At 35.8% G+C, this 25,816-nt stretch overlaps 1 protein-coding gene and 1 long non-coding RNA gene across 6 annotated transcripts in view; one reads left to right on the top strand and one right to left on the bottom strand.

Annotated features, from left to right (window-relative positions):
• LOC123875464 (Down syndrome cell adhesion molecule-like protein Dscam2) overlaps window positions 1-25,816 on the top strand; it is a 227,211-nt gene that overhangs the window by 109,066 nt on the left and 92,329 nt on the right. The window lies entirely within an intron of this gene.
• On the bottom strand, window positions 3,243-23,328 carry LOC123875488. The gene is made up of 3 exons (XR_006798147.1): window positions 23,316-23,328; window positions 11,561-11,570; window positions 3,243-3,424 (listed from the first exon to the last, which is right to left on the bottom strand). It is a non-coding gene; the product is annotated as an uncharacterized LOC123875488 (long non-coding RNA).

Below are 25,816 nucleotides of genomic sequence, written 5' to 3'. Positions count from 1 at the left end.
TCAATTAACTTAAATATTAAAATATTTACTCAAAGTGATAAAAAATCGTACAAAATATAAAAGTTGACAAATTTTTTACACACACAAAAATGTAATCTCCACACTTTTGTATTACCATATTTAGACCAAATTTTATCAACTTTAGACGACAAATCCAGACCTTTTTTACAAACGATTAGCTGAACTGCACTGTTAGGATATGGAACGCCTTTCCAGCATCAGTATTCCCCGCCACTTTTAATATAGGTACCATCAAGTTAAGAGTGAAGAAAGTGTGCTCCATCTTAGCCTGCATCATCACTTACGAGCAGGTCTGATTGCAGCCAAGTGCTAGTCTTTAGTAGATATGAATTCTAGGTGGTTATTCTGAGTATGTATTAATATCTGAAAATACCTTGAAAATACTTTCTACTTGGCTCTACGTAAAAAGAAAACCTACACACAAAATCTCAAGATTCAATTACTTGTTTCTCAAGTACCTGTTTGAAAGTGCCAGTCAGGCAATTTCTTCTTTCATATACCTAGGTATATAATGAGTATTTTTATGTTATGATGAAGTACCTATTAGTCAATCATCTTTAAATATTGTAATAGCATTTTGTTTAAAAATGAATAGGTAATTATTATAGTTCTCCGTTTAAGGTTTTTATATTCAAGCTTTAGTAATATTACAAAAGCACGCATAATATAATCATCATCATCTTGATCAACCCATCGCCGGCTCACTACAGAGCACGGGTCTCCTCTCAGAGTGGAAAGGGTTTTGGTCATAGTCTACCACGCTGGCCAAGTGCGGATCGGTAAACTTCACACACCTTTGAGAACATTATGGAGAACTCTAAAGCATGCAGGTTTCCTCACGATGTTTTCCTTCACCGTTAAAGCAAGTGATATTTAATTGCTTAAAACGCACGTTTCTCTGAAAAGTTAGAGGTGCGTGCCCGGGATCGAACCCCCGACCTCCGATCAGGCGGCGGACGTCATGACCACTAGACTATCACAGCTTCAAGCATAATACACCTGAAATTAATAAAATATTCTGTAATAATACCTACGAGTAGGCTCCTCTGATCAATAAAGTCTGCCTTCAATATAACTGTATTAACACCCAGACGTTGAGATGATGATACTTGTCTCATTGATCGAACTATCGGGAACGTCGAGCCAACAATGGCGGCGCACGTAATTAAAAACCGGCCAAGTGAGAGTCAGGCTCGCGCACCGAGGGTTCCGTACTCGGGTATTTTTTCCGACATTTTGCATGATAAATCAAAAACTATTGTGCATAAAATTTAGTAAAAATCTATTTTAGAATGTACAAGTCATGCCCTTTCATATGATACTCCATTTTGGTATAGTTATCTTACTTGGAAAATTCAAACATTTTTTTTGTGGTTTTAACCACAAAACGGTTTTCGGATTTTTCCTTTACTTGTGCTATAAGACCTACCTACCAAATTTCATGATTGTAGGTCAACGGGAAGTACCCTATAGATTTTTTTGACAGACACGACATATGGATAGACAGACAACAAAGTGATCCTGTAAGGATTCCGTTTTTCCTTTTGAGGTACGGAACCCTAAAAATGGCCAGAAATTGTAGATACCACTATAAAAACCGGCCAAGTGCGAGTCTTCCCAACTTTGTATATAAGTTACAAAACTTACCTAACCGTGAAAAGCTTCCATTTTAGGATATAATTATTTATACGAAAAGGGCTTTGAAAGTTAGAACTGCTTTGTAGAAAAAGTGTGTACAATTATTATTATTTTTTCTACTAGTTTTCACTTTTTCTTAATATAGATCCAGGTAGCCCCAGGTAAGTAAGTATTTGAAGAGTATCTTTTTTTCTGATTGGGAAAAAGTTTATATAATTAAGCACAGCGCTCACCTACAGAGTGGAGTGGAGCCAAGTTGTAGCGTCTTTTATGACAAACTAGCTTATGCCTGCGACTTCATCCGCATCGACTGCATAAATTTCAAACCCCTATTTTACCGCCTTAGGGGTTGAATTTTCGAAAATCCATTCTTAGTGGATGTCCACGTCATAGTAATAGACTTATAATACTCATATTATAGCTATCTGCATGCCAGACAACCTGATTCGTGAAGTGTTTTGAGCTGTAAATATTTTATTATTCATGAAACCAAATTTCCAAATATTTCTGAAACATTCTTTGCAATATAAATACACTTTATTAAGAAATATTTTATGAATATTTATGAATGACTAGCGTAGGTAGGTAGATACGCGATGGTTCATTATTTAATTTTAGTAAATATATACCTACCTACTCGTATATTATATATAGAAGGGATTATTAATACCCCCGACCCAAAAAGAGGGGTGTTATAAGTTTGACGTGTGTATCTGTTTATCTGTGTATCTGTGTATCTGTCTGTGGCATCGTAGTTCCTAAACTAATGAATCGATTTTAATTTAGTTTTTTTTTTGTTTGAAAGGTGGCTTGATCGAGAGTGTTCTTACTCTTAGCTATAATCCAAGAAAATCGGTTCAGCCGTTTGAAAGTTATCAGCTCTTTTCTAGTTACAGTAACCTTCACTTGTCGGGGGTGTTATAAATTTTTAATTTACACTTGCTCACAAGTGAAATTGTGTCACTTTGTTACATTTCACGTATCAGCTTCTGAACCGATCTTAACGAAATGTGGCACAGAAATAGCTTGCATCCTGAAATCAAACTGGCTTCATTCTATCTCCGGTACTTGAAGTACTCTGCAAGTATCACTCTAGCTTTTGAAATACTTTCACTTATACAGCTTATCAACCTACACAACCTATTACATAATACTTAAATATGAAACAGTAGAATTGGAGAGCTTGGAATTAGACTCAGTATTTTATTGATTGCTAAAAAGTTCTCGAAATACAAATAGATGGTAAAATAATTTTTGGAAAATGGAAAAGCGGCACGACCCTCTATTGAGTGTCAATTACGTCTTGCGCCTTTTCATTGCGTCCACAGAGAGTAAAAGAGAGATACATCATTCAATTACGCAAAAGGCAATGGGAAGAAATTTAAGTACGAAAGCTAAAATTTCAGAGGTCTGGGGATGTAGGTACCTATAGGGTATAACCAGAACGCTAGCAAAAAGGAAGACAGGTGATAGTACTGATGATTACTGATAATATACCATAAAAAAACTACGAAAAAAATTTATTAAAAAAACCTGTATTTTTTAAATTTCACAATAAACCATCTGATTGACGCCAGAGGTCACTCGAAGTCAATGCCGCATCGTAGGTGGGGCATTGACCCGAGTTTTGCACGCTATACAATGCGGGTCTGAAAAATACTAAATCACTAAAACTACAAGATAATTCAAAATGATTATTGGCATTGAATTGTGTTAAGGTGGTATAATTATAACGCTAAGTTTTTGCTAGCGTTCTGGTTACACCCTGTAATATTATGACGTGCTTCATACATCTATTTATTTATGTGTGTAAGTAGGGTTCCAAATGCGCCTTTCAAACACCTTTGTAAAGAGCGCACAGACACACAGAGAGTCCGATACACAAAAATTAGAAAACAATGTACGTTGAGTGTTAACTTAGCCATAGATAGTAGTTGACGGACATAGGTGAAATGACTCAGTGTAGACTTGTATGTGTATTTTTAACCCCTGACCCAAAAAGAGGGGTGTTATAAGTTTGACGTGTGTATCTGTGTGTCTGTGTATCTGTGTATCTGTCTGTGGCATCGTAGCTCCTTAACTAATGAACCGATTTTAATTTAGTTTTTTCTGTTTGAAAAGTGGCTTGATCAAGAGTGTTCTTAGTTATAATCCAAGAAAATCGGTTCAGTCGTTTGAAAGTTATCAGCTCTTTTTTAGTTACTGTAACCTTCATTTGTCGGGGGTGTTATAAGTTTTTTATTTAGGTCGGTACACTTGTTCTCTAGGTATCAAACTCCACACCAATGCTTTCGGGCAGAATATAAAAATATTGTTACAAATTGATCAGCAACGGGAACAGTCGCCGACCGCGCTCCCTGGCGAAATCAAACTCATACCGTTGTATATCAGCATTTTTCTTATTACCTTCTGTGTTTTGTGAATTCTGTGACTGTAATGTTATTTATAGATGGAATTTATCACGCCAAATTAGATCGGGAAAGTGAGTGACGGACGCAAGTGGTGTGCGCTTTGCCTTACAGGGCGGTTTCAGATTTAATAGCGCTTTTTCTGCGCGTGTTACGCTCGTTTTGGTATATATGCTCTTACACGCGCGTTATACACATTTCGTGCTTCGAAAAAGAACGCGCGAGCACCTATTCCGGAGTGTTCGCTCGAACCAGTGGGTCAGTCAACAGGGATATAGATTTCGTAAAGAAACTGGCTCCGTAAACGTATGAGCGTGTCTACGCTTGCACGAGACGCGCATGTAATAAAAGGCGTACACGTAAAAAATAAACTTATGCACGCAATAAAAACGCTAATCGGAAACTGCTCATAAGAGTCCGAAGTGAGGCTCCCGGTGGTATTTTAAAAAAAAAAAATCTTAAGCTTTGATCTCATCTGATGAAGGCTTCTGGAGCGATCTTTTACCAACCAACCGATCAACCACCACTTATTCTAGTACTGTAGTTAATATTATAGGTATCTACTGCTCTACTTACTGGTAGCGGGTAGTACCTACTTAGCTGTTTGATCTTTGAATAAGTAATTTAAAATGATTGGCAGCGAATTCGCCATCGAAAAGCCTATTTTACTCTTAAAATAATTATTAAGTAAATATTGTTGCCAAAGTTCTACCAATTTAATTCAGACTTTCGTTATGATTGGCTAAGTTTCAGAACAAAAATTCCGTATTATATTTTACTTTCTGAACTTAGAATTAAATATCGATAACGGGAATTGCGAACGTTTATTAAAACTCCTATCTCTCATGCGAAGAAATAAGTACTTACTTAGAAGTGTGAAGAAGTAGGTACGTAATCAAAATTACATTACGAGGGTTCCATAATCCCTCCCTCATATTTTAGGTGTGGCTTTTAAATTTATTTCATAAGGCCACGCCACGGCCACGCTATGCAATTTTTTTTTAAATAACTATACCTAAATCATATTTTTTTAATATACAAGATATATACACATTATTAGGTACAACTAGTATCAGGCACATTTTTCTATACTTATTTACTGAACAAGTGTAAATTAAAAATTTATAACACCCCCGACAAGTGAAGGTTACAGTAACTAGAAAAGGGCTGATAACTTTCAAACGGCTGAACCGATTTTCTTGGATTATAGCTAAGAACACTCTCGATCAAGCCACCTTTCAAACAGAACTTTTCAGACAGAAAAAAATAAATTAAAATCGGTTCATTAGTTTAGGCGCTTCGGTGCCACAGACAGATACACAGATACACAGACACACAGATACAACACCCCTCTTTTTGGGTCGGGGGTTAAAAAAAGCGTCGACGAAAAGACAGCAGCAAGCTAATGAAAACCTTTACACGTAACCGTTTGCCATTTTCTTTATTATTAACCCCCGACCCAAAAAGAGGGGTGTTATAAGTTTGCCGTGTGTATCTGTGTTTCCGTGCATCTGTCTGTGCCGTCGCAGCTCCTAAACTAACGAACCTATTTTAACTTAGTTTTTTTTTAGGTGGCTTGATCGAGAGTGTTAGCTATAATCCAAGAAAATCGGTTCAGCCGTTTGAAAGTTATCAGCTCTTTTCTAGTTACTGTAACCTTCACTTGTCTGGGGTGTTGTAAATTTTTAATTACACTTGTGTTATAGGGTATTTTTGAGTTGGAGCTTTGTCAACACAGAACAACGACCAAAAAGATAACGTTTCCTTTTCAACCGTTTATTTATCTACTGAAATATGCTTAAGCGTTAAGCTAATTAGTGTAACATTAATCATATTATGGAGCCTTCCCAAGAACGCTGGCTGCATTTACGTGATGAACCGCTAAGCTATTTTCGCAAAAACTGTGCCAGCCCTCTGTCAGCCCAAGAGGCAACGTTAATTATACTGATTTGCCTAATCTGTCGGGCTTATCATTAAAAGATGTTCCGTCCCAATATGCTTAATGCACATAAATATAACAAAAAAAATCGATTTGATATGGTCTGGTGTGAGCCTTCGGTTGTGGCTAGTTACCACCCTACCAACAAAGTCGTGTCGCTAAGCGATTTAGCGTTCCCGTACAATGCCGTGTAAAAACCAATCAGCGGTAGGTATGGGTTTAATGAAAGAGCCATATCCTTTTCAAGTTAGCCCACTTCCTTCTTATACTGCATTATCACTTACCATTAGGTGAGATTGCAGTCAAGGGCTAACTTATATCAGAATTATAAAAAAAGATTAAGCTATGTAGTCCTTTCTGGAGTGGGGACTGCTGATGAGAGCAGTGTAGGATGACCTCCAGCCCGCGCGCTAGATCGATGACCTGAAGAAAGTGGTTAAGTAGGTATTCTGTAGTTACTACATAGAAGTCGTTCTGTTATCGCATGCCGACTGTGGCATGCGATAACAGAACGACTTCTATGTAATCTTCAATCATCTTCTATGTAAATATAAAGTTGTTTCTAATAACTGTATTAGAAACAACTTTATTAATAATTCCACACGACACCTTCACGTTATTACACAAAGGCGGAAGTACATTTCCTGCGGATTACTTTACGTATAGGTACTTACGCATTTACCAGCAAAGCTCGGCCTCGTCTATAAAGGAAAATATAAGGAAACTTTCCTGCGAAAATTACGAAACAGAGAAATTCTTGGTGTACATATTACGAAGCGTACGGCCTGTGAAAAGCTTCACTAGTACTCCGTAGCGACTGAAATCTTTATGGCTTCATAATGTTGACGTGTGGCCTACTAAAAGCCAAGTAAATACTACTATAAGTAATAGTTTTTAGGGTTCCGTAGCCAAATGGCAAAAAACGGAACCCTTATGGATTCGTCATGTCTGTCTGTCCGTCCGTATGTAAATGGGGGTTCCCCATACTACATGTGGGGTAAATGGGTATTTTTTCTAACTGAAAAGTTTGTGTGTTTCCGATATTCCCGAAGAGAAATTGTTAGCCATGTTACCGGGGGGTTAGCCATGTTAAGAGTAGTATTCGGGCCGGTGCACCCCGGTAACATGTACCGGGGTACACCGGCCCGAATACTACTCTTCCCCTCGGATGACTCCAAAAGGGACCAGCAGCACCCAGGCACACTGGGAGGTTACCTGGCTGGCACCCCAGATTGCTTCTGGCCTTGCATGATTCTCGGTCAACGGAAAATAACTACATAGGTAGGGTTTGATTTATTTGCTAGTGTAAAAATATCATGTGGCATAAATGGTGGTATTATTTCGATGGTATTATTTGTCTAGCTGGATCTTTTAACAGCTCCAAGTGACCGTAGACCTAATATAAGTGTATGATATTAATTTCAACTTGGACCTCCCCGCGTTCCTTCGCGCAAAAGATTCTTCACTAACCGACAGACAAACAGGTGGACAACGAAGTGATCCTCATTCATTCACTTATAATAATCAACCCATACCCGGCTCACTACAGAGAACAGGTCTCTTCTCAGAGGGAGAAGGGCTTTGGTCATAGTCTACCACGCTGGCCAAGTGCGGATTGGATTAAATTAAACTGGATTCACTAAAAATTAAATCACTTCAAAAATATAAAGTAGCTCTAGTATATTTCCCCTAATATATTATTTGGTTTTATAATCCTGAAATTTAAATAAGTAGGGACTTCAACTACCACATTGGGTAAATCCCTGATGCACGACTTCTTCCAGCTTCTATTCTTTGACTTGCTATTTTATTACCCAATAATAATAATAATAATAATAATAATAATCCTTTTATTTAAAGCAACTATGGCTCAATTTGTTAGTATACAGACACTTAAAAACCTAATGTTAGTACCTTACCTAAACTATATTCGTGGCAACAGACAGAATTATTTACAAAGGTGGCCTCACCAACACTTTAATAATGTGTTTAAGCATTGGTGAGTCCATCTTGCTCGCAAACATGTTCAGGATGCTGTTGGAACCTGAGCGCAGTCTTTTCAGCAGTGATGCGGACTTCTTCCGCATTATTGCAAAGAAGTCATCAGTCCGCTCGTCTGCGAACATGCCTGAGGCTGAACAGAACCGCGGCAAGCCCAACAGCATCCTAAAACCATTATTATACTGCACCCTTAGGGTGTCTATGGCCTTTTTTGAAAAGTTGACCCACAAGCTTCCCGAGTAGAAGTTTTGGCAGTATGCCTTGAAAAGCGTGATTTTTGTCTCTTTACTACATCGAGCCACCTAATAATACGTAATATGTTGGCCGCGAACCTGCGGGCCAACATATTACATTTAACTGCCAAGGCCCTTCTCTCTCTCTCGATGTCGACATGATCTTTCCAATGTTTTACATATAAATAGGGTGCAGTGAAGTATTCCGTCTTTTTATTACAACCTATAAAAACAAGAGCCCGATTTTAATTAAGATGGTATAAAAAGTTATTGCTTTTAAATTAATGAAAGGATGGTTAAAGTTTTACAGCTATAAGCATAATATGTCACGTTTACTCTGGTAGCACTTATACGTGCAGCTTTTATTCAAGGCATTCGATGTGTATAAAATACAAAGTTATTTAAATTTTTAGTTGAATAAGTTATTATGCAAGCTAATAGATGTCCAAATGACTTATAATATATGTATGGATTTTTCATAAAGATTAAACTAAAGCTGTACACCAATTAGCCACTAACCAGAGACTCAGCTACTGCAACTTCTTTTCAGTAGCTGAGTCTCTGGTTTTTATCGCTAAAAGTTACTCAGCGGACATAGAGATTGCCATACTCGGAGTTGTTCTATGTGATAAAATCAGTAATGACGATCGATAGAAGAAAGAGTAACCCGCTCAATGAAAGCGAAGCGAAAGTAGCCATTGCTAGTGAAATTAGAGCACATAGTTCAAAGAACCGACTGACGTTGGATAGACGGTATAATAAACGTCCAGTTTAAATCCACAGCTTTGTCTAATTAGGACTTGGATAACGCCATTCTGTAGGCTATTTGAAAAAAGGATTTTCCACAGCACCCTCTATGTATGTAAAACGTAGTACAATAAAACGGCGCTGAAGCAACAAAGCTTGGTCGTATATTAGGGATTCACCAAATATTCGACGCGGATACGCCATCATCCGCCAATGAATTAGCCAATAAAATCAAATTGAACCAAATAAATTTTCTTTACAACCAATTTCGCTTCCTCTTTGAGTGATTCCGAATAGTTTTTCAGTCATGGTGTTTACGAAAAGGAATCGTTTTGAGTAACTTTGTGGAAAGACCCTTGTAGAGATTGCTGTGCAGTGATCCATCCGGTCAGAATGTGAAGAAAACAGAAAACGGAAGATTTTTTCTTTTTTCATTACAAGTTAGCCCTTGACTGCGATCTCACCTGATCACACTTAATATTATAAAGGCAAAAGTTTATGTGTATGTGTGTGTGTGTGTATGTTACTCCTTCACGCAACAACCATTGGACGGATTTCGGAATGGAGATAGATAATATCCTGGATTAGCACATAGGTAACTTTTTCTCCCGGAAAATTCTTAGTTTCCATTTTATCAGATTCAAACCTTTAGATAGGTAGGTATACCTTACAATATAATATGTACGAGTATAAACACCTATTAATTTATACTCTTAAAAGTAAAGCTTATTCAACTTGATTTAAATTCAAATTACGTAAAAACTGTATTTATTTATGCGTATTTTATTAAATCAACTGAATCTTTATTGATAGCTGATCAAAATATGTTGAGTAAAAGTCAACCTTGACAAAAAAATTACACAAGCAAAGTAGAGGGCAAAATCCAGTGCTAAAACCTATGTGAAAAAGGATTTCACATTATGTAAAGTGTACTTTAATAAAAACTCATATAGGCGGTCGTTTATCAGAGGTCTCCCAAATATTCGACTCGCTCGCGCAATCGTCCAATGCATTAGCCAATAAAACGAAATTGAATCAAATAAATTTTCTTAATAACCTCTTTCGTTTCCATTTTGAGTGATTCCGTAGAATGTTTTTTTTTAACTTCGTGGGTGTTTGCACTCGACCACAAGAGCCGTTAGAGCCGCAAAAGGTGCAAGATTTTCATTTTTCAGTGATGAAGATGGAAGGGACTTAGATCATCAGTATCGGGTACCATGCATTTATGACCAATATTAACGGAAGGCCTATTTTAGAGAAAATGTCTTCCTGCCTGCCTAAAAAAAGCCAAAATACCCACTGATCTACAAAAATAGATGAATATTACCTAAACTAAGTTGACTATACTTACTATATTATGAGTACAAAGAAACCTGTAGAGTATTTGCTCACAGACCAACTTCGCTGAACTTCTTGTTACAGACAATATAAGCTTCGTCCTATTGAATCCTGAAATACTTACCTACTTATCGCAAAGTTGGAAGGTTACTGGATATTTTAAAACCACTTGTGAGATGTGAGTTACATAGACCTATTTAATATTATTGACGGCGTTATTATTCTAAGATTGCTAAAATACTATTATAAAATCGTTATCGTTGTCTATTTCTTTGTAAGCGTATTGCCAAAAAACATTGCTTGAGATGAAACTCAGCATTTATCGTACCTACCTGACGTATATTTTAGACGAACGCTCTCCAACCTAGACTATAGAATTACTCAGAGACGATTACGTATCTGAGTAGGTACTTACATACCATGAACCATTGCCAAAAAAGGTTTTCTGTAACTCAAAATTCTCCGATACAAAACCCCTTATAAGAAAACTAGAAAAGAGCTGATAACTTTCAAACGGCTGAACCGATTTTCTTTAATTTATAGCTAAGAACACTCTTGATCAAGCCACCTTTCAAACAAAAAAAACTAAATTAAAATCGGTTCATTCGTTTAGGAGCTACGATGCCACAGACAGATACACAGATACACACGTCAAACTTATAACACACCTCTTTTTGGGTCGGGAGTTAAAAATGACAGATTTTTAATTATTGCTTTTAATTGACAAATTCCACCAAGGTGGCACAATAGTGAATGGACATAAAAGGAGATTGATTCGAACGTCCTGACATCCCCATGGTTCCTTCAATTCCGTGGCCATTGGACTGAAATGAATTTTTCGCTTTTCATCTGTGCCGCCATTCATCTCGCCAAGGAATTCTTTGCGTGGTTCGGAACGTCGAATCTTAAAAACGAAGCAAAAATAATCCTAGCGGGGAGCCTCAATTTTTCTACTTCGGGCGCAAAATTCCTCGCATGAATTTTTGTACGTTTCGTGAACGCTGAATTGGCACCTTCTTTTCAATAATTCCGTTTTTTGGCATTTTGCTAGGTGTTTCCCAGGCCTTAAAATTATTATAGGCGAACAGAAGGCTTGCAGGTTTTGCTAAAACAAAATATGATATTTAATGGCCTAATAAGGTGGGTCCCCGAGCAAAACGCTCTGTTAGCCGTAGAAACTATTATCTACTCTACATTTAAAAGAAATACCCATTAAAAAATATACACTAAACTACAGTATGTTGTCTTCACATTTTAGCCAATTTAAATTATTTTTAACGAAGTAAATATTTAATCATTTTCATTAATAAATGAACTACAAAAATACTCTCTCAGAATGTATTATGGTGTAAGCTTTGAAGCAAGGCCACGCCTTAAAATTGAAAAAAAAAAAAATTAAAATCATAATACTAAATACATATATTTAAGCGTTTTCATTTGTTCGAATATAAGTAAGAATGACGGGCCACTTTATCCCTGTGAAGATACGTATTTATAAAATAAGTATATAAATATACATACCTGTCCCAGAATGTTGATGTCGTAAATTTTCCTCGTACCTAGCAGTAGAATGGAACTGCCTATTCATTGATTCAAACAAAACGTACCAGACGGTCCCTGTTTTGACTAAGACAAAGTGTATTGAAATGTTTGTCCCTTTTTTATCTTTAGTCCTAAAAGTAATTTCTAAAATGGATCCCATTTTTCTGAATGAAACCTACCTAAATGATACATAGTATGTAGGACAACTAGTACCTACCTTCATCACTATCATCACCATCATCGATAAACGACAGACGTCTCCTACTGGGCATAGGTCTTTTTTAGGGGATTCCAAACACCATGGTCTTACACCCCGCCTGAATCCTGTTAAGTTCTCAGTCTTAATAAGTACATATTGTATTCAAGCAACAAGTGTAAATTAAAAATTTATAACACCCCCGACGATCCAAAGTATTTGAGTTTTCCAAAACATCATTTTCAAATAAATAATTATGTATTTAGGCAACGTCCATCTTGACAGCTTGACATTTGTCTATTGACATAATATTATGAACCTAACGGTTATCTAACCTTCTTTTCTACAAGAAAACTAGAAAGGAGCTGATAACTCTTAAACGGCTGAACCAATTTTTTTAGAATATAGCTAAGAACACTCCCGATCAAGCCACCTTTCAAACAAAAAAAACTAAATTAAAATCGGTTCATTCGTTTAGGCGCTACGATGCCACAGACAGATACACAGATACACAGATACACAGACACACAGATACACAGATACACACGTCAAACTTATAACACCCCTCTTTTTGGGTCGGGGGTTAAAAAAAAGTCAATCCGTATTCTAGTTTTAGATATTATATCTATTCTATTCATTAACCCCCTAACCAAAAAGAGGGGTGTTATAAGTTTGTGTGTATCTGTGTATCAGTGGCATCGTAGCTCCTAAACTAATGAACCGATTTAAATTTAGTTTTTTTTTTATTTGAAAGGTGGCTTGATCGAATGTTCTTAGCTATAATCCAAGAAAATCGGTTCAGCCGTTTGAAAGTTATCAGCTCTTTTCTAGTTACTGTAACCTTCACTTGTCGGGGGCGTTATAATTTTTTAATTTACACTTGTTTTATTTTTGTTCTCGTGTATTTTGCTCTCATATTATGAGTATAGGCATGTGCTTGGTAAATTATGTACTTACTCAAATATACGTATGCACTCGTCGTACAATTTTAAAGTAAATAACTCCGAGGCAGCTCGGAAATATTTTCGAATTAGTCTGGCAACAAATATTGCGTTCCATAAGAAATTAGTACCAACTGGATACACTAATTGCCGCAACTCGCTAATTGAGTATAATTATTTCCATTGAGCCAGCTTGATTGCACAAGTTAAATTGCGTTCCGTATTACGTCCCTGTTTGGTATATATTGTAAAAATAATATAGATAATAAAGTAATTAATTATGTACTTATGTTATAGGTATAGGAATTTCACTCAAATATTTTTGTGTTACAAGCGAAATATTTTGAATATTTTGTTCATAAAATATTGCATGCAAAAACTATGAGGAATACATTCTGGCCCAACACCGAGCATACGTCTCTCCTCAGAATGAGAATATGGCCTTAGGTATGCCATAACCTTTACCACGCTGGCCAAGTGTAGATTGGCAGACTGCATACATCTTTTTGAGATCATTATGGGGAACTCTCAGGCATGCAAGTTTCCTCACAATGTTCTCCTTCACCGTTAAATCTAGTTATATTTCGTTGTTTAAAACGCACATTAGGTGCGTCCATGAAAAGTAGGTATCTATAACATACCAATATTATTATTGTCTAGCAGTGAGTAAGTGTAGTATGACTTGTCTGCTGTTTGATGTTTGATGTTTAGAATACACAATATCGTAGTTAGTATAATATTTTGATGGTGGTATTAAAATGATTTTATTAAATACCAATAGATAAAAAGCTCTCGAAGAAGAATGCTCATTAAGTGTATTTATTCTTCTCAGTCTACTGCCAACAGAAGGTTTTAAATCGATTATTGAAATATTTCTGCAACGGCAATATTTCTTCAGTTGTACCTGCTGCATTCCTTTTAGTAATTTAGATTATAATTTAGGCTATGATTGGGCTAGCATGTCCCTGTCAAGCCCGATAAAATTTAAGTTAATAAAAAAATCGATCTCAAAAAAATATTTTCCTAAAATCCTTACGTAATTATTTCACTTAACACGTTCTGATAATGTATTTTTTTGCTTTTATTTACCTCACGATCAATGGTGATGCTGGATCCTCGAGCGCACAACTTTTAACGAGCTCTTCAAGTTTAAAAAAAAGTTGGTTGAAATTATTGACGTTTTAATGGATCGAGTTGATAAAGCACTTAACGTGGTTTTAAGTTTTTTTCAACAGTTACATTGTGGTTAAATTGAATATTTTTCATCATAGAGTTATACCGGTAAGTTTATTATTATTAATCAGATTTTGATTTTCCCCTAAAGGAAAATGGTTTTGGTTTTGAATAAGGAAATGAGATAAAAAGTTTCATCTTTTTAATTAAATTTACTTATCAGTAGGTACTTTTTTGCTTTTAGGGTTTTTGAAAGCAATTGTTACAATTATTTATCAATCCATTGAATGTTTTAATAAATTTTCTGGCATTTATTAACATTTTTTTTTTGGTGGCAGTTCAGCAGAGCTTTCGTACAAAGCCGTTTGATGTGTGTTTTGATCTGAAATTTCAATTGAAAAATTTGATATCCCATACTAGTACTTAACATGTAACGAAATATCACGTTTGTTTTGTGAAAATATGTAGCTCAAAGGATATTTCGCTGTAAATTTTCACAAAAACATATTGAGCCGTGGGCGGCGCGGCGTAGAGACAATATGAAAATATTTACATTTTAAATCTGTGCTAAGCATACAGCATCAATTTCGTACGGAAAGTTAAAATAATCCTGTTAAGCAGAACAAATAATAATACCTACCTGTCTTCTACTATCTCCCTATTTCGGAATAGTTTTAAAAAGTCGCTTGCTCAACATTGATGTATAAATGAAAGAAAAAATATTACTTATTAGTTTATTACCTACTACAAATTGCAAAAGGTGCCGAAATAAGGGAGAGTTTGAAAGGGGATTACTAGATCAACTGGGGTATTATAATATAATGAAAGGGCGTTATTTGCATTTCATTACTTTTTGACTTACGATGAAAAATTACAAAAAAATACCCGAATTTTGCAAAGCGACAAATCTGAAATGATCATGGTTCATGTAAACTTTACAAGAAATAATATTATGAAGTCTCTAACTAGTAGGTATGTTAGTCTAACATGTTGTAGGAATCAAAAATAAAACTTATATCTTATAAATATATCTTACAAACAAACTTAGGAAGGAATTTGTTTTGAGACGGTAGAATAATTTAACCAAACAAGTAAGTAAATATTTATACTATATTTTTTCAAGCTACGGAACCCTTGATGGATAAGTAAGGCTCACACTCAGCCAGCTTTTTAAAGAATAGAGTTCATATAAAACTTTTAAATGAAACCGCTAAACCTCTGTGGAGCAGCGGAGAAAATTACATTTAAAACCTCTGGCCGAAAGAAAGAATTGTGTTTACGATGCTCTAGTTTTAAAATTTCATAATATCTTCCTCTCTCATAGTTGGGAGTTAAGGGTTTATTTATTGAAAATGTAAATAAAATCACTAGTGCTACTTTAAAAGTTCGCCCTATTACGTTCAAAATGCCTTCTTAAAACAACGTTAAGGCCGCCAAATTGTACTAATATTTTTTGTTGTGTAATGTTTTACTTTTGTGTTACTTTTTATGATGGTGTCCAATAAAGCAAAGCTAAAGAAAAATAAACAGAATAGAATATATTTTTATTGAAATAAACTTTTACATGTGCTTTAGAATAATTTACCACTGGTTCGGATTGCCGTTCCTATCGAGTAGAACCAGCAATAAACTCGGCGGTTGCTTTTTTCATGTGTTTAATTTACAATAATACTATGCACAGTAATAATTATTTGGTAAGTTTCGCTCAATTAGACGCAATGACTGACTGTATCAAAAGGAGAGCATAGCAAAGGCCATAAAATTATTCGTTTATAATTCTACTTAAACGGGATGTAAACTTTATGATTTTATAACAAACTCACTAAATTATTACAATGAAAACTTCAGCCATAAAGCCTGACTTATTAAAGTAACAAGGTAAGTACTCTTCAATGTGCTAACCTACATAGAGAAGGCTAAGAAGACAATCATCTTAAAATTTCAAACATTCAAAAGGGAGTCGTCGAAAGCGTTAAAGTTGTAAAAGTTTGACCCCATTTGAGATATCGGCTGGAAGTCTTCCAATGCTCTACCATTGTCTTAGCCTAGATATTTTCAAAATAGACACGTACGGCTTTGTCTAAAAATTTGCCAATTTATAACTAATACATGAATGTAATTTTCTTCAAAGCTATCTATAATGTCAAGGGATTTATCAGACTGAATTTCTAAGTATTGCGGGGCGATTATAGAAAGATAAGTTTTTAAATTAAGTAAGAAGTTGATTTAATGGAGAAGTTATTCTCGGTAGGAACGGCATTCCGAACCAGTGGTAGATTTTTTTTGACGATTCAAAAGCACTTGTAAAAGTTTAATTGAATAAAAACATTTTGATTTTTTTTTTTTGAATTGATTGATAAGCATGAACACCAATCAATTTCCTTAGCTGTAGTCTGACAATTATTCGATCACCCATCCATATACCGACTTCGGTCAACGTTGATTAACAATCACAATCGATTGCTATCCGTTGTCACAACTGGGCCATACGTCCACTGGAATATCTAGAACTGGGGGGGGGGGGGGGGGGGAAGACCCAGGGGGGGTCTTTTTCTTTTCAATCAATCTTAGGTCGATTAGTTGCATGGAGCCATTGGATTCAAACTGCGCAAGACCGTGGCGTGTGGAAGATCCTACAAAAGACGTCCAGCCGTGGACATCTATCGGTTGACAATGATGATGATGATGATGATTTTAAAATTCAGTTAGCAACGTGCAAAACAAAATTCCATACTATGGCTTTGTCTGAATATTTAATCGATCGGTTGGAAACGTCTCTATCGCACAATTACTTAAGCGCCTGTTGACCTATTTCAGACGGCGTCGGTTATTTCTAACTGGAATCATTTTTTGCTCCAACTCCCTGACTACGTATTATTAAGTTCGCGCAACGTAAGTACAATTGGCATTAATTACTTCGATAATACGTCATGAGTAACCCCTTGTCAGTCAACTTGAAAGATATTGAGTTTCGTCGTTTCCATCTTAGGGCCAGCGCCGACGACCGACGGAGTGGAGTGGAGTGGAGTCAAATCTTCTTCTCAAGTCAAGTATCGAAACTCGTCGAGTGGAGTGGAGTTAAATCTTTTTGATAACTACCTAAACTTAACTTCATAAACTTTAACATACCGTTGAAATTGGTATACTGAAATTAAAATACAAACTTTTGCGCGCCTGGGTTTTTCGCCGTTGTGTTTTATAAAGCAAATAGAGCTTAGTTTTTTTTTTGTTACTCACATACAAGTTGCAATTGACTTCAATCTCACCTGGAGGTAAGTGACGATGCAGTCTAAGATGGCAGTGGGGAAGTTTGAGCTATTATCAAGAAAAACAATCACGCCTCAGTTCCGCCGGTCTTCCATGCATCTAAAACGTGATCTCGTACTGATGCTCGTAGGAGGCGCAAAAGCGCAAGAACCGCAAGACACGTCAGACAAGATATCGGTAGCGCCGAAAAAATTACTCGAACAGAGGTCACGTCAGCACTAACCTCTGTTAACGTCTTTCAGGCGAGATTCTTGCTGGTTCTTCTCGGTAGGAAGTGCATTCCGAACCAGCAGTAGATTCACTTGACGATCTGAAAGCATTTCTAAACGTTTATTATAATAAAAACTTTTCTACTTGTTGGTATTTATAACATTTGCGAACCCGATGCGCTCTAATTTTGCAGCTGACATCATGATTGCGTTTCTCGTAGTTCTAGCACGAGGGAAAAGAAATTTAATAGTACCTGGCTTTAGCGACTCGGTATAGCCAGTGCAGGTCGGCGATTAGCTTTATTGTAGCAATTTTTTTGTAAGGTCCTTAAATTATTATCGCCACTAAAATATCATAATGATTAATTATTCCCTAAATTGACGGCAGTATAATGCGTAAGTTATTTGCATATTTTAACATGAAAACAAATTTACCACGTACAGAACAAAACATACATATTACATACCTACCTAATCACTGTGCACATTTGTGAAAACGATCATGCTTTTGTATAAATGAATTGGAATTGCAAAATTATTTTACTACAAAACATTATGAAATAATCGATAAACTTTGAGGTCCAAGGTGCTAAAATAGTGAACGTCTGCACCTGAAAAAACAGCATTACGAGACCTCTTGCTGGGTGAATTTAGTTCTCAAGTGATTTCTGGCAGCCTTAAGCACAAAGACAATTATCTGTAAAAATCCATTCAAGATCTATTTCCTATCTATCTATATGAAATACTTCATTAAACAGTAGACGAAGGATTGGTTGTACTTTGCGATTAAAACGATGACAGGTGTTAGCTGATGAACGTTCCGTAAATAGGTCACCCGAAGTCAATGCCGCGTCGCAGATCGCGCAGATGGCGCATTGACCCGAGTTTTGCACGCCATACAATGCGGGTTTGAAAAATACTAAATCCTAGAACTACAAGATAAGGCAAATGGTTATTGGCATTGGATTGTGTTAAGTTAGTATAATAATAACGCTAAATTTTTGGTAGCGTTCTGGCTACACCCTGTATTTTTATTAAATAGTCTTGTCTTTGCTATTCAATCTTATAAGCCCACTTCAGCTTTCCACAGATGTTCATAAGTACATATTAATAAGTTGAAATATAAAAATACTTTCTCCCTTCGTGCTCGCACTCCGTTCGGTCATTTGAAAATAATTTATAAAAGCTTAGGTATAATTGAATAAGTTTTATTAGGAAACTACGAAAGGAACTTTTGAAATAAACACAATATGCTCCTTTCAAGTTCCAACTGTGCCATAATAAATTTCAAATATGAAACCCGGGTATTTATTCCCTGTAAACGTAAATTCGTCGTTGAGCTCGCTGTTAAAACAAAACCTTTTATTTTTGTAGCCCTTGACAAATCTCACCCAATTGCAAAATGCACAATTGCTTCGCGAGTAAATACCATAAATTCAGCCAGACACAGCATAATTAGATATACGATTGTAGCATAGATTGTAGTCATAGCATACCTAACTTTAGCGGGAAAGGGCAGATATCATCGTTACGTCAGCGTTGTGGAGTCACAGAATAACATCTCAGGTCGGAAGGCAATATGCGACAGGCGTTCATCCTTTCCTAATATCTTTCAACGTTCATTTTACTTTCATTTAATAACTCACAATTAAAACTTGATTTACAATTTTGGGAAAGAGTAAATAGATAGGTACATAATGATTGATGCGTATAATATGCCTAAAAAATGAAAACCATAATATTGGCAAAAAGTTAGTTAAAAACCTTTTAACTAATATTAAACAATATTATTTCAATAATAATAATATTACAACGCATACCATACGGCGTTCGTGGAAAATTTTCTTTAGGATCGCATTCGAGGTACCTGGACATTTCTAATCTAATCTAGCACGCTGGTGATTTCTAGCAACTGGTAAGTAGATTTCATTGGTCGTTACGGCATCTATTGGTTAGTAGACGCCATATCGACTATCTATCCAGATAGACATATCATATCATAGACATATCATAGACAGATCTATCCAGATCTAGAGTTGTGTGTTTGATTTGGCCTACAAATGTATACTACTCACACAATTTAAATCACAAGTTGTTATAGCCAGAAGCTAAACTTAAAAGCTAAAGCCTTTGACTAAAGACAGGAGGTTCTCCAATACAATCGCAATGCGTTATTATTTCATCTTTGAACTACATCATTGACTGCCTCATTGGTCCAGTGGTGAGCATGTTTGACTGCGAATAACGAAGTCTCAGATTCCATTTTCGCGGGGCAAAAAATAGGTAATGGATTTTTCTGACAAGAAATTCTCAGTACTTTCCCGGAGTTATTAAGTACGCAGGGTTTCACTTCCGGTCTTCAGAGAGCACGGGACCACCTGATCTCTCTTCGGTTGTGTCAGATTGCCGTTCCATCGAACTACGAGATTAAGATAGAGATTGCACCCGCATGCTGTGCACAAATGTTACAGATAACATGTTACCGACCAAAAAAAATGAGCTACAACGAGACATCTTCTTTTCTTTTTTCATTCTTTTCTCTGGGCTGGTTTAGACTATAAATAGTAATAAAAGAACATAGTCTACGTAAGAACCCTTTCGGTCGGGATACGGCCTGAAGTTCCGTCATTTTTCTCCGCATCCTGGTCGTGTTTTCAAGTGGAAATTAGTGTGTCTTCGCCACTTGCCACAGTCCAAGTTAGTACTCGCTACTCACTCACCACTGTCCTTGACCAATGTAAATCTAGCATTACAGGAACTGGTGAACAACCCGCATGCTGTGTAATGTGTTAGCGACCAATCAAAAAGAGCTACGACGAGACGTATAAATAGTAATAAAAGAACATAGTCTACGTAAGAACCCTTTCTCTTGGAACACGGTCTAAAGTCCCGTCATTTTTCCCCGTGCCCCGGCAATGTTTTCAAGTGGAAATTAGTGTGCCGGCACTCGAGACGTCGGCATGATTACGTCTTCAGGGGAAAACATAAATGTGACTATTATTTATACTAGAATGAATGTTTTAATTTGAAAGAATATTTACTTAAAATATTGTATTTATTTGAATGATGATAGTGGAGGGATGGTTTTATAAACGCGAAGTATCTATGCCGGTTTTTAGGGTTCCGTACCTAGAAAGGAAACACGGAACCCTTATAGGATCACTTTTTGTGTTTAATTTCGTTTTCTTTTGGCAGAATTTACTCACAAATGCTATGAAACAGTTCCGTCTACAAATGGTTATATCGTCTGTGAACTAAGATAATCTCTCTATAATTCCTTATAGAAAGAGAGCCAGCGTTTGCCAGACCTTCGCTATTATATTACTCCTTCACGCAAAAACTACAGGACGGATTTGGCTAAAATTTGGAATGAAGGTAGATATTATACTGGATTAGCACATAGGCTACTTTTTATCCCGAAAAATGAGAGTTACCACGGGATTTAGGAAAACTTAAATCCACGCGGAAAAAGTTGCGGGCATCAGCTAGTAGTTCATAAGTTTAAATTAATATATTATACGAATTAATACGCTTGTTTTAGGTACTTTAGGAGATGAAGATTTTAAAACATTTGTATAGCCCCATCCTTTTTACGTTTTCCCGGCAGTTTTTTCAAGTGAAAATTGGCGCGCTGACACTTGAGACGGTCGCTGTGATTACACGTCTTCGCGACAAAGTATGAATGTGATTGCTGTGACTGTTATTGGGACTAAAATGGAGGCTTTAGGGCGAAAGTTACTTTGAATTGTTTTTATGGATATGAAAAAGTCATGAAAATGGTTTCATGAACGCGCATTGTGTTGTATATGGCATAATATGTAACATACATCTTCTCCGATATAATCTGTCTATTGTAAATCACCAGGTGATGCCCGCTTCAGTAGGTTTGTAACAATCATATTATCGAAACTCTTAAATTTGTAGGGTTCCGTACCTCAAAAGGAAAAACGGAACCCTTATAGGATCACTTTGTTGTCTGTCTGTCTGTCTGTCTGTCTGTCCGTCCGTCCGTCCGTCCGTCCGTCCGTCGTGTCTGTCAAGAAACCTATAGGGTACTTCCCGTTGACCTAGAATCGTGAAATTTGGCAGGTAGGTATTATAGCACAAGTACAGGAATAAATCTGAAAACCGCAAATTTGTGGTTACATCATTTTAAAAAATTAAAATGTGTTTCAATTTTCAAAGTAAGACAACTATACCAAGTGGGGTATCATATAAAAGGGCTTTACCTGTACATTCTAAAACAGATTTTTATTTATTTTTATGTACAATTGTTTTTGATTTATCGTGCAAAATGTTGGAAAAAATACTTGAGCACAGAACCCTCAGTGCGCGAGTCTGACTCGCATTTGGCCGGTTTTCCGCGATTAGCCTGTCTGTCCCCGGGATGCAAACTATATCTCCGTAAGTTCTTAGGTACATTTTGTCATTTATCTTTTTGTTATATATCTCCATTGAGCGGATGGGCCGTGAAAAGATTGTAAACAGACAGACATACACACTTTGTTATTTATAATGTATTATTTATTTACTTCTTTGTACGTTTGCCAATGAGATCTTCAAACAACGTATTACCTACTTATACCTACCTACGTGGACAAAGTCGCGGGAAAACTAGGAGTTTAAAAATATCATTGTTCGAGGCTGGTTACTCGCAGCTTTCTTCAAAATGCACGATAAAGTTTATTTACCAAGGACCATTAATTATACCTGAAGGGGCTTTTAAGCCTAATCTCTCCTAATTTAAGACAATAGTCATTTTAAAGCCACCCTTCTCTCTTTTCTTTTCATATAAATTAGTTATCATTTGTCTTCCTCATTTAGGACCCGATCATCAATCTTACTCACTTATTCCACCTTTAGTGATATTTGCTTTATTATTTTTAGATGTGTATGCAAAAAGGATTAACTGACTGACTGACATATTGACGTACAACTCAAACCGGGATTATGACGTATTCTGAGACCGTGATTGGTGGTATTTTTAACCCCCGACCCAAAAAGAGGGGTGTTATAAGTTTCACGTGTGTATCTGTGTGTCTGTGTATCTGTAATCTGTATATCTGTCTGTGGCATCGTAGCGCCTAAACGAATGAACCGATTTTAATTTACTTTTTTTTGTTTGAAAGGTGGCTTGATCGAGAGTGTTCTTAGCTATAATTCAAAAAAATTGGTCCAGCCGTTTAAGAGTTATCAGCTCTTTTCTAGTTTTCTTGTAGAAAAGAAGGTTAGATAACCGTTAGGTTCATAATATTATGTCAATTGACAAATGTCAAGCTGTCAAGATGGACGTTGCCTAGATACATAATTATTTATTTGAAAATGATGTTTTGGAAAACTCAGATACTTTGGATCGTAGGCGCGGAATAGTCCAAGAAAATCGGTTCAGCCGTTTGAAAGTTATCAGGTCTTTTCGGTCTTTTCTAGTTACTGTAACCTTCACTTGTCGGGGGTGTTATAAATTTTTAATTTACACTTGTCGTAGAGGTATTATAACAAAACTTAATAATTCAAAATGCATGATCTTAACTCCATTTAATACCAACCTTAACTTATATATAATTTAGGCTGAAACGGTGTACTTTCCGTACATAATAAACAGCTACTTTTGACTAAAGACCTGAATATTTGCAATATAAACGCTGGAAGGAGAGCAATAAACATTTGAATACAGTTATGAAACTTCGGACCACTTGGGCCTTAATAATAAACGTCATTTTAGCGTTATTGCTTGGGATTGCCTTGGAGGCTGACAATATTCGCACATTTTTTTCACTTCACCCTTTGTGGAAAATATTCTTTCATTTACTAACTTTAAAGGCTAAACAAAAATAAATTGTTGTACTTTTATTACGCTTTTTATGATGCCAGCAACGTCACTCACATGGATTTAGATTTCTAAAAGCTCTCTATTTTTCTGGGGCAAAAACTACGTTTTCACTAGTTTTTTAATCATATCCAAAAAATTACGTTGATCTGTCACTCTGTTGCAGGTTTGCATTTATGATATTATATTATAAAGGATAGTATTGCCTAGGTAGATACATTAGGAAAACATACGATATAGGAAAATATTTTACAAACTAAAATTGAGTAGCTGGAAGGACTTGAACCTAAATGTTTTGCGTTGGCAAAGTCCAACCAGCTCTAGTTTTTACACCTGTCTCTCTTTGCAATTTAAATTACCTAAGTAGCTGGCAAACAAAACGGTATAGTAACACTTCTGTTCAAAATACTGCAAAACTGAGTTCGAAGTTCATGATTTTATATACTGAATACATGAACATGAATGAACTCATTTTGAAGCAAAACGGCCTAAAACGGTGCTAAAATTGAGTAAAAAGTTGGTGATTGCTAATACTAATAAAACTGTACTAACTACTAAATTAGAGTAAAGTTTTTCCAGTTTTTGGATCCTCTTATAAAATTTTATTTCGTACAGTTACACCGTTTTGTTAGTATAGTAAAAATGTTTAAATTATTCATAAGTATTTAATTTGTAACATAAACATAGGTAGGTTCCTATTGAAAAGTACCTAAGCTTATGGTATTAGGTCGGGAGAGTACCTACTGCCATAATATTATTCAACTTAATATTTATTTTATAATAAGTTAGGAGTAGGTACTTTTCATTCTAATTAATATTAAGACATTAAAATAAAACGGTAGAGTTAACACCGTTTATACAAAAATAACGCTTATGGCTTTGAGAACAAACGTAATTTTAGAGTTTACGACTTGAGAGGTCACAAGTATATAACGTGGGTACAATTTCGTCACATCACGCGATGAGGGAATTCATTAGGATTTCGTTATTCATTACGTGTACATAGGAAGTTTTATTACAATATTCCCCCGGGATGCTCGGGGGTATGTAAATAAGGCTTAATGGAGTTAGCCGTCTAATTATAAAGGCCCTCGTTCATTTAGAAATTGTTAAGAAATTAGCAAAACGTTTTAGGAATGTGTCTTTTGTGGTTTGTGAACTTTGAGGATACTTTCACGAGAAAAGCCAAGAAAATCCTATACGAATTACGACAAAATATTATGTCGTCAAGATTTTGTGAACATAGAAGATTTTAAGCTAATATGAGTTTATAGAGTAAAATCCCAGCACCGCCTGACCTACTCGTAAGTCATTTTAGTAAAGTTTTTAAGAGGGGTCTCTCCGTCACTCGCTTCATACAAACGTAGTTCCAATTTCATTTGAATATTAAGCACCCAAAGTCCATGAAATTTTGCAGACATATTCTAGAAACGAATATCTACGTCTGTGGTTTTCCAGATTTCTGTTAAATTATTCAATTTCAAGTTACGCGGTCTTAAAAATTTACATACAAATCTTTGAGCCCCTGTAATTCTAAAACTACATATTTTTAGAAAAATCTAAAACACCACAGTGACAGATATTGTTTCTAGAATATGTCTGCAAAATTTCATGGACTTTGGTTGCTTAATATTCAAATGAAATTGGAACTACGATTGTATGAAGCGAATGACGGAGAGAGCCCTGTTAAGACTTATTAAGTTCTTACCTAGTAGTCTACTATGTATAGTAAGGTTTGGAAGCTCTGGGATTTTGGCCCATTAGATAAAGTGTGTAGTAGGAACTGATCTACTTCGGCATGAAATAAAATAACACTATAAACCCTTTTTAAACTTTATAAAGTAAAACTTTTTAGACAAAAGATTTCAATATTTAAAGATAGCTTTCAGATTTCGAAACGTTTAATTGAAAAAAGTTTTCGTTTATCTAACTTTTTCATGAAAAGCTTTGAGTTAAATTTTCAAGCCTTTGAAAGAATATTTTATTTTTTTGTGTTTACTTTGAAACTCACTCAGTGAAGCAGAACATACAGTTAATTTATAAACTTTTATTTTTTGAATATTTATATACCTATTTCAGTCGCCTACGAATATGTAAAGGTTATAATTTGACAAAAGCTTACCAAAAATGAGTGCTCGTTAGGACTGATCTGCCGCTGTACTTAGGTAATAAATAGATTTTCTATACATATATAATAATATAACACTAGCTGATTCTCTCTCTCTCTCTCTCTTTGATTTTCCGGAATAAAAAGTACCTAATCTATGTCACTTTTAGTTTTTTATCCATGCAAAAAAATAACGTCGATCCTTTGCTCCGTTGCGATGTGATTGAAA

The sequence above is a fragment of the Maniola jurtina genome, chromosome 20 (assembly GCF_905333055.1).
Source record: "Maniola jurtina chromosome 20, ilManJurt1.1, whole genome shotgun sequence".
Taxonomy (NCBI): Eukaryota; Metazoa; Arthropoda; class Insecta; order Lepidoptera; family Nymphalidae; genus Maniola; species Maniola jurtina.
The sequence above is the reverse complement of the archived record's forward strand: the minus strand, read 5'-3'. Positions and strand labels throughout refer to the sequence as shown.